Consider the following 12,669-nt stretch of genomic DNA (forward strand, 5'->3'; position numbering starts at 1 on the left):
TTGACAGTGAATACCTTGAGGACTGGGGCAATCTTTGATTCATCATTGTATCCTCAATAAATGTTGGTTGAACTGAAAAAACAAAACAAAACAAAAAAACAAATACCCCGCAGGAAACAGTGAAGTACAGAGTCAAAGGTTAACATTTCCCACAACTGTGCAGGAGCACGTGGGAGAGAATTTATGACCAGTGAGCCTTACTTGTAGCTGTTGCCATGTTTTAAGTGTGTATTCATGATGCTGTCTGCTACTCACGGTAAGTAATTTTTGCAAATAAAAGAAATATTCAGTTTCTATATTATGCTCATATGCATGGTATTCTTTATGCAAATCCTTTGAGAGGTATTCCAAAAAATAACCGTTTTTTAAAAAAAGCCTTAAATTGGTAATTTCAACATATGCTTCTATGTAGTGCTGTTAACTTTGCTAAGAGATCCAAATGTTACATTTTTTTCATTTTCTTCTCTTTTTTTTGTCTTTATTTATTTTTTTAATGTTACATTCAAAAAACATGAGGTCCCACATGTCCTCCCCACCCCCCTCACCCCACTCCTCCCCCCATAACAACAACCTCCTTCATCATCATGACACATTCATTGCACTTGGTGAATACATCTTTGAGCACCGCTGTACCTCATGGTCAATGGTCCACACCGTAGCCCACCTCTTCCACAGTCCACCCAGTGGTCCATGGGAGGACATACAATATCTGGTAACTGTCCCTGCAGCACCACCCAGGACAACTCCAGGTCCTGAAAATGCCCCCACATCACATCTCTTCCTCCCACTCCCTACCCCCAACAGCCACCATGGCCACTTTTTCCACACCAATGCCACATTTTCTTCGATTACTAATCACAATAGTTCATGAATAGAATTATCAGTAAGTCCACTCTAATCCATACTAACATTATTTAAATACTACCTAATAATATTTGCTGGTATTTTCCAGTGCTTGAATATTTGCTATAAGCTATAGTTATTTGCAAGTCCTATTGTATTTCTTTATTAAACTTTTAAAAGTTATTTTTAAGTAAACTTTATTTCAGCTTCAAAATAAAATAAGAGAAAAAAAGGCAACTTTACAAACTAAAGAAGCATTACTTTAAAAAATTTTGTCCAGGCATATTTATCTAATTTAATCCTAAAAACAAGCTCACTTGTTTCTACAGTGTTCAGAAACATATATAGGGAAACGGACTTTGGCTCAGTGGTTAGGGCGTCCGTCTACCATATGGGAGGTCCGCGGTTCAAACCCCAGGCCTCCTTGACCCGTGTGGAGCTGGCCATGCGCAGTGCTGATGCGCGCAAGGAGTGCCATGCCACGCAAGGGTGTCCCCCGCGTGGGGGAGCCCCACGCGCAAGGAGTGCACCCGTGAGGAGAGCTGCCCAGTGCGAAGAAAGTGCAGACTGCCCAGGAATGGCGCCGCCCACACTTCCCGTGCCGCTGACGACAACAGAAGCGGACAAACAAACAAAAGCAGACAAAGAAACAAGACGCAGCAAATAGACACCAAGAACAGACAACCAGGGGAGGGGGGGAAATTAAATAAATAAATAAATCTTTAAAAAAAAAAAAAAAAAGAAACATATATAAATGATTGGTTAAATGACATGACCAAGGTCTCCTTGTTAATGTAGAAATGAAGGGGGAAAAAGCTTAATCATTTTCATATCTCATAAAATTAAACCCCATATTCTTTTTTCACCTTTAGCATTGATAGAGGACCTTTTTTGCCTTTGTTACAAAAATATTACACTATTATTAACTATAGACTATAAGTTACATTAGTTGTATTTATCCCATGTATTATGATATTCTTAACACCTTGTAGTAGAAAAACATTCTTGTATTTATATTATTAACCACTATCCTCATCTACAGCCAATATCACTGTTATATTTTTCAATTAGCATTAACTTCCCTAGACTACCCCTTTCAGCCACAAATTGCATTAATAAATCAGCTGTATTGATTATACTCATTATAATGTGCTACCATCAACTCTATTCATTACCACATATATACAATCAACCTTATTAAACATTCTACATACGTTCAGAATCAGCTCCCTCTTCCCAACCCTCACATTTTGTCTCTTAACTAACCTATACTCTATAGTTTAACCCTGTAAGTTTACTCATTGTATTTAGTTCCTATCAGTGAGACCACAAAATATTTATCTTTCTGCATCTGGCTTATTTCACTCAACATAATATCTCCATGGTTCATCCATGTTGTCGTGTGCTTCCCCAATTCATTTCTTCTCACAGCTGAATAATATTCCATCGTATGTATAGACCACATTTTGTTTATCCATTCATCAGTTGACAGGCACTTAGCTTGTTTCCATCTTTTAGCAATTGTGTATAATGCTGCTATAAACATAGGTTTGCAAATGTCTGTTCACATCCTTACTTTCCATTCTTCTAAGTATATTCCTAGTAGCAGGATTCACAGATCATATGGCAGTTCTATATTTAGCTTCCTGAGGAACCGCCAAATTATCTTCCACAGTGGCTGCACCGTTTTACACTCCCACAACAGTGAAGGACTGGTCTGATTTCTCAACAGCCTCTCCAGCACTTTTAGTTTCCTGTTTCTTTAATAATAGCCATTCTGTAAGGGGTGAAATGATATCTCGTTGTAGTTTTGATCTGCATTTCCCTAATTGCTCTTGATGTTGAGCATCATTTCATGTACTTTTTGGCCGTTTGTATTTCCTCTTTGGAAAAGTGTCTATTCAAGTCTGTTGCCCATTTTTTTTATTGGGTTGCTTGTCATTTTGTCCTTGAGTTGTATAAACTCTTTATATAACATGGAAATTAAACCCTTGTCAGATATGTGGTTTCTGAAGATTTTTTCCCCATTTGGTTGGCTGCCTTTTCATCTTCTTAACAAAATTGTTTGAAACACAAAAGTGATTAATTTTGAGGAAGACCCATTTATTATTTTTTTTCTTTCATTGCCTGTGCTTTGGGTATAAGGTCCAAGAAACCACCACCTACCACAAGATTTCTTTTTTAGGAAAAAAACTAAAAAAAAAAAAAAATGAAGGGACTTACTGATATTGTGTCCCTTCATTTTTATTTATTTATTTATTTATTTATTTTGTTACATTAAAAAAATATGGGGTCCCCATATAGCCCCCACCCCCCTCACCCCACTCCTCCCACATCAACAACCTCTTTCATCATCGTGGCACATTCATTGCATTTGGTGAATACATTTTGGAGCACTGCTGTACCACATGGATAGTGGTTTACATTGTAGTTTACACTTTCCCCCAGTCCACTCAGTGGGCCATGGTAGGACCTGCAAAGTCCAGCACCTGTCCCAGCAGTACCATCCAGGACAACTTCAAGTCCTGAAAATGCCCCCACATCATGTCTCTTCTCCCCTTTCCCTCTTCTCCCCTCTCCCTACCCTCAGCAGCTACCATGGCCCCTTTCTCCACATTAACACTACATTTTCTTCTATTACTAATCACAATAGTTCCAGAATAGAATATCTAATCCATACTCTATTCCTCCATCCTGTACCACAAGATCTTGAAGATGTTTCCCTACATTTTCTTCTAGGAATTCTAAAATTTAGGTCCTTAATCCATTTTGAGTTAATTTTGGTATAAGGTATGAAATACAGGTCTTCTTTCTTTTTTAAACATGCGGATGCCCAGTTTTCCTGCACCATTTGTTGAACAGACTGTTCTGACCCAGTTGGCTGGGTTTGTCAGCCTTGTCAAAAATCACTTGTGCGTAGATGTGAGGGTCTATTTTGAAGTTCTTGAGTTGGCTCCATTGGTCAATATGTCTATCTTTATGCCAGTACCATGCTGGGGTTTTGTGTGTGTGTGTGTGTTTGTTTCCTTGTTTGTTTTCTTAACCACTGTACCTAAATAATGTGCTTTAAAGTCAGGAAGTGAGAGTCCTCCAACTTTGTTCTTCTTTTGAAAGGTATTTTTGTTTATTCAGGGGCCCTTACTCTGCCAGATAAATTTGATAATTGACTTTTCCAATTCTACAAAGAAGGCTGTTGGAATTTTTATTGGGATTGCATTAACTGTATAAATCAGTTTGGGTAGAATTGACACCTTAATGATATTTAGTCTTCCAATCCATGAACATGAAATGTCCTTCTATTTACCTAGGCCTTCTCTGGCTTCTTTTAGCAATGCTTTGTAGTTTTCTGAATACAGGTCCTTTATGTCCCTGGTTAAGTTAATTCCTAAATATGTTATTCTTTTTGTCGCTATTTTTTTTTAACTCCTTTCTTTTAAAAAAAAAAAAACTTTATTTTTTTCTTCCCCTCCCTCTACCCCACCCTGCTGTTTTTGCTGTCTGTGTCCATTCACTGTGATCTTCTGTATCTCTTTCTCTTTTTGTCTTCTCTTCTCATCTTTCTCCTCTAGGAGTCACTGGGATTCGATCCTGGGGACCTCTGATGTGGAGAAAGGTACCCTGTCAATTGTACTGCCTCAGTTCCTGGTCTCTGCTATGCTTCATCTTGACTCCCCTTTGTCTCTCTTTTTGTCGTGTCATCATTTTGCTGCATGACTCACTTGCGTGGACACTGGCTCACTGTGTGGGCACTGGCTCGCACACAGGCACTGGCTCACTATGTGGGCACTCATGCAGGCACTCGCTCACCATGCAGGCACTCTTTCTCTTCTTTTTCACCAGGAGGCCCCAGGGATTGAACCTGGGTCCTCCCATATGGTAGGCAGAGGCACTATCACTTGAGCCACTTCACTTCCTTTTTTGTTGCTATTGTAAATGGACTTTTTTCCCTGACTTCCTCCTAAGTCACTACTTCTCATTCGTAGTGTATAGAAGCACTATTGATTTTTGCATATTAATCTTGTATCCTGCCACTTTGCTGAACTCATCTATTAGTTCTATTAGTTTTGCTGTAGAGTTTTCAGGGTTTTCTAAAGTATAGGATCATAGCACCAGCCAATAATGAAACTTTTACTTCTTACTTTCCTATTTGGGTGCTTTCTTTCTTTCTTTCTTTCTTTTTTTTTTCATAATTGCTCTATCTAGAACCTCTAGCACAATATTAAAGAACAGTAGAGACAGTGGGCATACTTGTCTTGCTTCCAGTTTCAATGGGAAAGCTTTCTTTCTTTCACCATTGAGTACAATGTTAGTTGTGTGTTTTTCATATACAGACTTTATTGAATTGAGAGAATTTTCTCCTATTCCTAACTTTCAGAATGTTTTTTATCAAGAAAGGATGTTGTATTTTGTCAAATGCCTTTTCTGCATTATTGAAATGATCATGTGATTTTTTCATCTTTAATTAATTAATGTGGTGTATCACACTGATTTATTTTCTTATGTTGAACCAGTCTTGCATACCTAGCATAAAATCCACTTGATTGTGGTATATACTTTTTTTCAGTGTGCTTTTGGATTCTGTTAGCAAGTATTTTGTTGAGGATTTTTGAAACTATATTCATTAGAGAATTGGTCTGTAATTTTCTTTTTTCATAATATCTTTATTTGGGGTTGGCATTAGGGTGATATTGGCTTCCTAGAATGAGTTTAGTAGTGTTCCTTCCTGCTTACTTCTTTGGAAGAGTTTAAGCAAGATTGATATTAGATCTTAAAATGATTGGTAGGGAAGTGGACTTGGCCCAATGGATAGGTCATCTGCCTACCAAATGGGAAGTCCATGGTTCAAACCCCGGGCCTCCTTGACCCGTGTGGAGCTGGCCCATGTGCAGCGCTAATGTGCGCAAGGAGTGCCGTGCCACGCAGGGGTGTTCCCCAAGTAGGGAAGTCCCACACGCAAGGAGTGCTCCCTATAAGGAGAGCACCCAGCGCGAAAGAAAGGGCAGCCTGCCCAAGAATGGTGCCACACACACGGAGAGAGCTGACACAACAAGATGACACAACAAAAAGAAACAGATTCCTGGTGCTGCTGATAAGGATAGAAGCAATCACAGAAGAACACACATCGAATGGACACAGAGAGCAGACAACAGGGGGGAGCAGGGTGGGAAATAAATAAATAAATAAATCTTTTAAAAATATATATAAATAAAGTAAAATGATTGGTAAAATTAACCTGTGAATCCATCTGGTCCTGGACTTCTCATTTTGGGGAGGTTTTTGATAACCATTTCAATTTCTTTACTTGTGATTGGTTTGTTTATGTCTTCTATATCTTCTAGGGTCAGAGTGGGTTGTTCATGTGTTTGTAGGAATTTTTCATTTCCTAAACATCTAGTTTATTGGCATACAGTTGTTCATATATCCTCTTATGATCTCTTTTATTTCTGCTGGGTCAGTGGTAATGTCCCCCTTTTCATTTCTGATTTTATTTATTTGCATCTTCTCTCATATTTTCTTTATTAGTCTAGCTAAGTGTTTGTTGGTTTTGTTGATCTTGAAGAACCACCTTTTGGTTCTATTGGCTCTCTCTATTGTTTTTTACTTCTCCATTTCATTTCTTTCTGCACTAATCTTTATTATTTCATTCCTTCTCCTTGCTTTGGGATTGGTTTACTGTTCGTTTTCTAGTTCTTCCAGGTGTGCAGATAGGTCTTTGATTTTGGCTCTTTCTTCTTTTTTAACATAAGAATTGAAGGTTATAAATTTCCTTCTCAGTACTGCCTTCACCATATCCTATAGCTTTTGAAATGTTGTGTTCTCTTTTTCATTTGTCTTGAGATACTCACTGATTTCTCTTGCAATTTCTTTGACTCACTATTTGAATGTGTTGTTTAATCTCCACTTATCTGTGAAGTTTCCCTTTTTCTGCCTGTTATTAAATTCCAACTTTAGACAACCACCACACCATGGAGCCTAGAGTGCCTACAACTGAAAGCAGGAGGATTGCATCCAGTAACCATGTGGAATCTGAGCCTCCTCTTGACATAGAGGTGCAACGGACACAACCAATCCCAGGACCACAGAAAAAAGGTGGCATTGGAGTGGGAAAAGTGGACATGGTGGCTGATGGGTATGGGGAATGGCAGGAAGAGATGAGATGTGGAGGCGCCTTTGGGACTTGGAGTTGCCCTGGATGGTGCTTCAGGGGCAATCACCGGACATTGTAAATCCTCACAGGGCTCACTGGATGGAATGGGGGAGAGTGTGGGCCATGATGTGGACCATTGACCATGAGGTGCAGAGATGCCCAGAGATGTACTTACCAAATGCAATGGATGTGTCATGATGGGAGTGAGTGTTGCTGGGGGGGGGGGGGGGGAGGGGTGCAGTGGGGGTGGTGGGGTTGAATGGGACCTCATATTTTTTTAATGTAATATTTTTACAAAATCAATTAAAAAAAATTCCAACTTTATTCCATTATGATCAGAGAAAGTGCTTTGTATACTTTCAATCTTCTTAAAATTTATTGAGGTCTGGGTTATGACCCAACATAGGGTCTATCCTGGAGCAAGATCTATGAGCACTTGAGAAGAATGTATATCCTGCTGTTTGGGGTATAATGTTCTATAGATGTCTATTGGGTCTAGTTCATTTATCACATTATTCAAGCTGTTTCCTTACTGATCCTCTGCCCAGATGTTCTATCCAATTATGTTTGTGTTATAGTGAAGTCTCCAACTGTTATTGTACAGACATCTCTTCCTCCCTTCAGTTTGCCAGTGTGTATCTCGTGAATTTTGGGGAACTTAAGTTAGGTACATAAATATTTATTATTGTTATTTTTATTGATGCATTTCCCATTTATTACTATAGAGGGACCTTCTTCATCTCTTATACCAGTTTTGCATTTAAAATCTATTTTGTCCAATATTTGTATCACTACTCCAGATTTTTAAGAATACTATTTGCATGGAATATCTTTTTCCCACCTTTCGCTTTCAATCTGGGTGTGTCCTTGCATCTAAGTTGAGTCTCTTGTAGATAACAAATAGATGCTCATTTTAAAAATCCATTCTATCAGTCTATCCATTAACATTCAGTGTTACTACTGTAAAGGCATTATTTAGTCCACCTTATTCCCTGGTTTTCTGTTGTCATATCTTACTATTGTCTGTCTATTAACAATTTCAGTCTCTCTTACCTAGAATCTTCATTTCTTTTTATTTTTTAATTATCTTTTTTTAAAGTTAATATATCACACACAATGTTACATTGAAAAACATAACAGGTTCCCATATACCCCACTCCCCACCCTCCCACTCCCCATCATTTTTTAATTGTATTATTTTTAAGATACATAGATCACACAAAATGTTACATTTAAAAATATAAAAGGTTCCCATATACCTCCCCCATCACCCCCACCCCACTCCTCCCACATCAACAACTTCTTTCATCATTGTGGCACATTCATTGCATTTGGTGAATACATTTTGGAGCACAGCTGCACCACATGGATAATAGTTTACATTGTAGTTTACACTCTCCTCCAGTACATTCAGTGGGTTATGGCACATTATATAATGTCCAGCATATGTCCCTGCAATATCATTTAGGACAACTCCAAGTCCCGAAAATGCCCCCACATCACATCTCTTCTTCCCTCTCCCTGCCCTCAGCAACTACCATGTCCACTTTCTCCATATCAATGCTACAATTTCTTCCATTACTAGTCACAATAGTTCTATAGTAGAGTATCAGTAAGTCCATTCTAATCCATAGTCTATCCCCCCATCCTGTGGACCCTGAGCCTCAGCAGAGTTGCAACTCCTACTCTCTGGTTCTTTGGACCTACCCAGGTCAGCTAATAGGGAGGTGAAGATGGTCAGCCACCACACCAGGGAACCAAGAGTGCCTACAAATGCTAGCAGGAGAATTGCATCTATTATCCATGTGGAATCTAAGTCCCCTCTTGATTATAAACTTCATTTCTACACTCTTCTCCAGGGCTCTCTCCCTCGTCTTTTCCTTTCAGGCTGTTAAACATCCTTTAGTATCACTTGTAGATCTGGTCTCCTGGTAACAAACTCAGTTTCTATTTGTCTGTGAAGACTTTAAACTGGCCTTCATTTCTGAAGGATAGTTTTGTGGACAAGTACTCTTGGCTGGCAGTTTTTCTCTTGCAGTGCCTTAAATATATCATACCACTGCCTTCTTGCCTCCTAATGAGAGATCAGCAGTTGCCTTATTGAGGCTCCCTTATAAGTGATGCATTACTTTTCTCTTGCTGCTTTCAGAATCCTCTCTTTATCTTTGGCATTTGACATTTTGGATAGTAAATGTATCAAAATAAGTCTATGCAGAATTATTCTTTTTGGGGTATGTCGTACTTCTTGAATATTGAAATTCATGTCTTTCATAATGATTGGAATATTTTGTCAATATTTCGTCAAATATTGTTTCTACCCCTTTTCTGTTCTCTTCTCATTCTATAACGATATGTCTGTGCATTTTGTGTTGTGATTAAATTTCCTTTGACCCTGTTTCCATTCTTTTTTCTGTCTGTGCTCCTGTCTTTTCGAGTTCAAATGTTCTGACCTCATTTCAGTTATTCTTCTGCCATTTCAAATCTGCTGTTATTATGCCTCTAATGTATTTTCTTTCTTTCTTTCTTTTTCTTTATTTTCTTTTAAATGTTACATTAAAAAAAAATATGAGGTCCCCATATACTCCCCACCACCACCACCCCTCTCCTCCCACATCAACAACCTCTTCGATCATCATGGCACATTCACTGCACCTGGTGAATACATTTTGGGGCACTGCTGCACTACATGGACAGTGGTCTACATTATAGTCTACACTCTCCCCCATTGCACCCAATGGGCCATGGCAAGACGCATAATGTCCAGCATCTGTCCCTGCAGCACCACCCAGGACAACTCCAAATCCTGAAAATGTGCCCACATCATATCTCTTCTTCACTCTCCCTACCATCAGCAGCTACCATGGCCACTTTCTCTACATCAATATTACAATTTCTTCCCTTACTGATATATTTTTAATCCCATCCATTGTATCTTTCATTCCCATAAGGTCTGTTACTTGCTTCTCAATTGTTCTGTATGCTCATTCAGTGTCCTCTTAATATCCTTTATCTCTTTAGTCATATTGTCCTTCATCTCCTTAAATTGATTAAAGAGGTTTGTATGAACATCACTGATTAGTTGTCTTAAGTCCTGTGTCTCATCTGAATTCTTGGTTTGTTCCTTTGGCTGAGTCATATCTTCCTGTTTCTTAGTATGGTTTGTAATTTTTGTTGATATCTAGGCATCTGATTGTGTTGGTTATATTACTCTTGATCCATCAATTTCTTTCTCTTGCCTAATAGGTTTTTCTTTTATTTATAAAATGTAATTTATTTTATGTTACACTGCTGTTACATAGAGCAGAACATTTTCACAAGGCTTTTTGGGACTATAGTCAGTAATTAGGAACTCACAATAGTTGCCCAACTCTTTAATAATAATCACTAGACAAAGTGGATACCCTCTTACATGTGCACAAATCTGCATGAAAAAGTACTAAAGTTTTAAACTTGGACTTGTGTAGTTTAACTTATATCCCTTGTCTCTAGTGTATTAAGAAATGACATGCACTTTAATTTGCCAAAAGCAATGATTATATTTTGGCAGCAACATGCTACTTCTATTACATAATAAAGTGAATACCAGAAATACAGAGGCAGTAGTGTAAGTGAATTTTTATTAGGAAGGGAAGTTGTCAACTTAAACAGCAGCATATGAGTGAATAAGGAAAATCCCTGTTGCCAAAGATATACTTGACCTCCATAATATATTATGTAGGAGTATTTTCAATTTGTGACCCCCAGCCCGGAAATGTGAAATTCTTTTCCATTCAATCTAATACTTCTGGATTCCTACTAAAAAGGAATACATTAAGAGCATGGAAAAGTTGATTATTGAAAGGAAATCCCTGAAGAAGAATAAGGGAGAGAATAGAGAAATTAAGAAGTTATATAGAATACTCTTTAATTGTAATTAACTACATTTTCATATCTTTACAGTAATACAAAAGACAATCACTTGCAGAACTGGTTCAGATTACTTAAATACCAGATATATTTTAGTCCTCTATGTAAGTGTTTGGAAGTTACTTATGTTTATATGAAAAGAAACTATTAATACTTTTCTACAGCAGTAATGCACACAGGAAGATAAGACAAATGCAAATCAAAGCTGCAGTGTGAAGAATAAACAGTTGATTCCATACACACGAATGGGTTTCTTTACTATAGGAAATCCAAGGGGAATAAGGAATGGAGATGTGTAAAAAGGTTTCTTGATGTCACCCTAAATGCATTTAGTTGTTGCCCCTTCTGCTGCATCATCTTCTTCTCCTGCACTGTCTGCTGTCCCTAACGTTAGGTTGTCTCATACAACTGCATGATGAGGGTGTTGTCTTTGTATGTCTTCATTCAGTGTGTCAAGTTCTGCAATGGCCTCATCAAAAGCTGTTTTAGCCAGTGTACAGGCAAGCTCTGGGTTATTAAGGATCTCATAGTAAAATACAGGAAAGTTAAGAGCCAGTCCCAGGCAGATTGGATGTGTGGGTTACATTTCCTTCTTGCTTATATCAAATGCCTCTTGGTAAAACCCGTGGGGATTATTTATCCTTTGTTTTCCATCATTGCCATGTGCCACTTCAGCAAGGTTCTGTAAGTAATCTCCCTTTATTTTCAAATAGAAGACCTTACTCTTTGGATTAGTTACATTGGCTATTAAGTATTTATCCAACAACTCCACCACCCGTGTACAGATGGTCCTCAGTTCTGACTTGACTTCTTCTTTGATTTTTGGTTCAACTTTTTCTAAAATTTTAAAGATTGCCCTGTTTAAGTATCAAAACAGGGGCAGGGAGCTGCTAACAGGGCATGCACCAGATCTACAGTCCCAGTCCCTCTTGGGTGATGCATGGAGCACTCTCCTGGTCTGCAGGTCCCCAAAGCGGCTCCCTCGGATGACTTCTATGACTTCTCCCCTATTTTGCAAGAGAGCTGTGCTCTGCCTGAGCTACTCCAATGACTTTCTTTCTTTTTTTTTTTAAAGATTTATTTTATTTATTTGTGTTCCTCCCCCGCCCCCTGCCACTTGCTTGCTGTCTGCTCTCTGTGTCCATTCACTGCGCGTTCTTCTGTGTCTGCTTGTCTCCCTTTGTTGCATCATTTTGCTGTGCCAGCTTGGCCTGCGGGCCAGCTTGCCCTCACAGGAAGGCCCTGGGAAGTGAATCCAGGGCTTCCCATATGGTAGACAGGAGCCCAATATGTTGAGCCACAGCTGCTTCCCATGACAGCTTTCTTTTTTAAAAAATAAATCTTATTGAAATGTATTCACAAACCATACAAAATTCATCTAAAGTGCACAAGCAATGGCTTTTGGTATGATCACGGAACTGAGCATTCATCACTACAATCAATATTAGAGCATTTTGCAAAAGGGGTGTAGCTCAGTGATTCAGCAGCTGCTTTGCATGTATGAAGTCCCAGTTTCAATTCCTGGTACCTCCTAAAAACAAAACAAAACAAAGAAATAGAGCATTTTCATTACTCCAAAAAAAAAACCTCCTATCCCTTAGCAGTCACCTCTCAATCTGTCTACACTTCCCCTGCCATATATAACTGCTGGTCTAATTCCATCTTCATAAATTTACTCATATTTACATTTTTTATAGATGGAATCAAACAAGATGTAATACATTGTGTCTGATTTCTTTTACTTATAATTCCCTTTTTTAAACAACTGATGG

This window comes from Dasypus novemcinctus, chromosome 9, assembly GCF_030445035.2.
Source record: "Dasypus novemcinctus isolate mDasNov1 chromosome 9, mDasNov1.1.hap2, whole genome shotgun sequence".
NCBI lineage: Eukaryota > Metazoa > Chordata > Mammalia > Cingulata > Dasypodidae > Dasypus > Dasypus novemcinctus.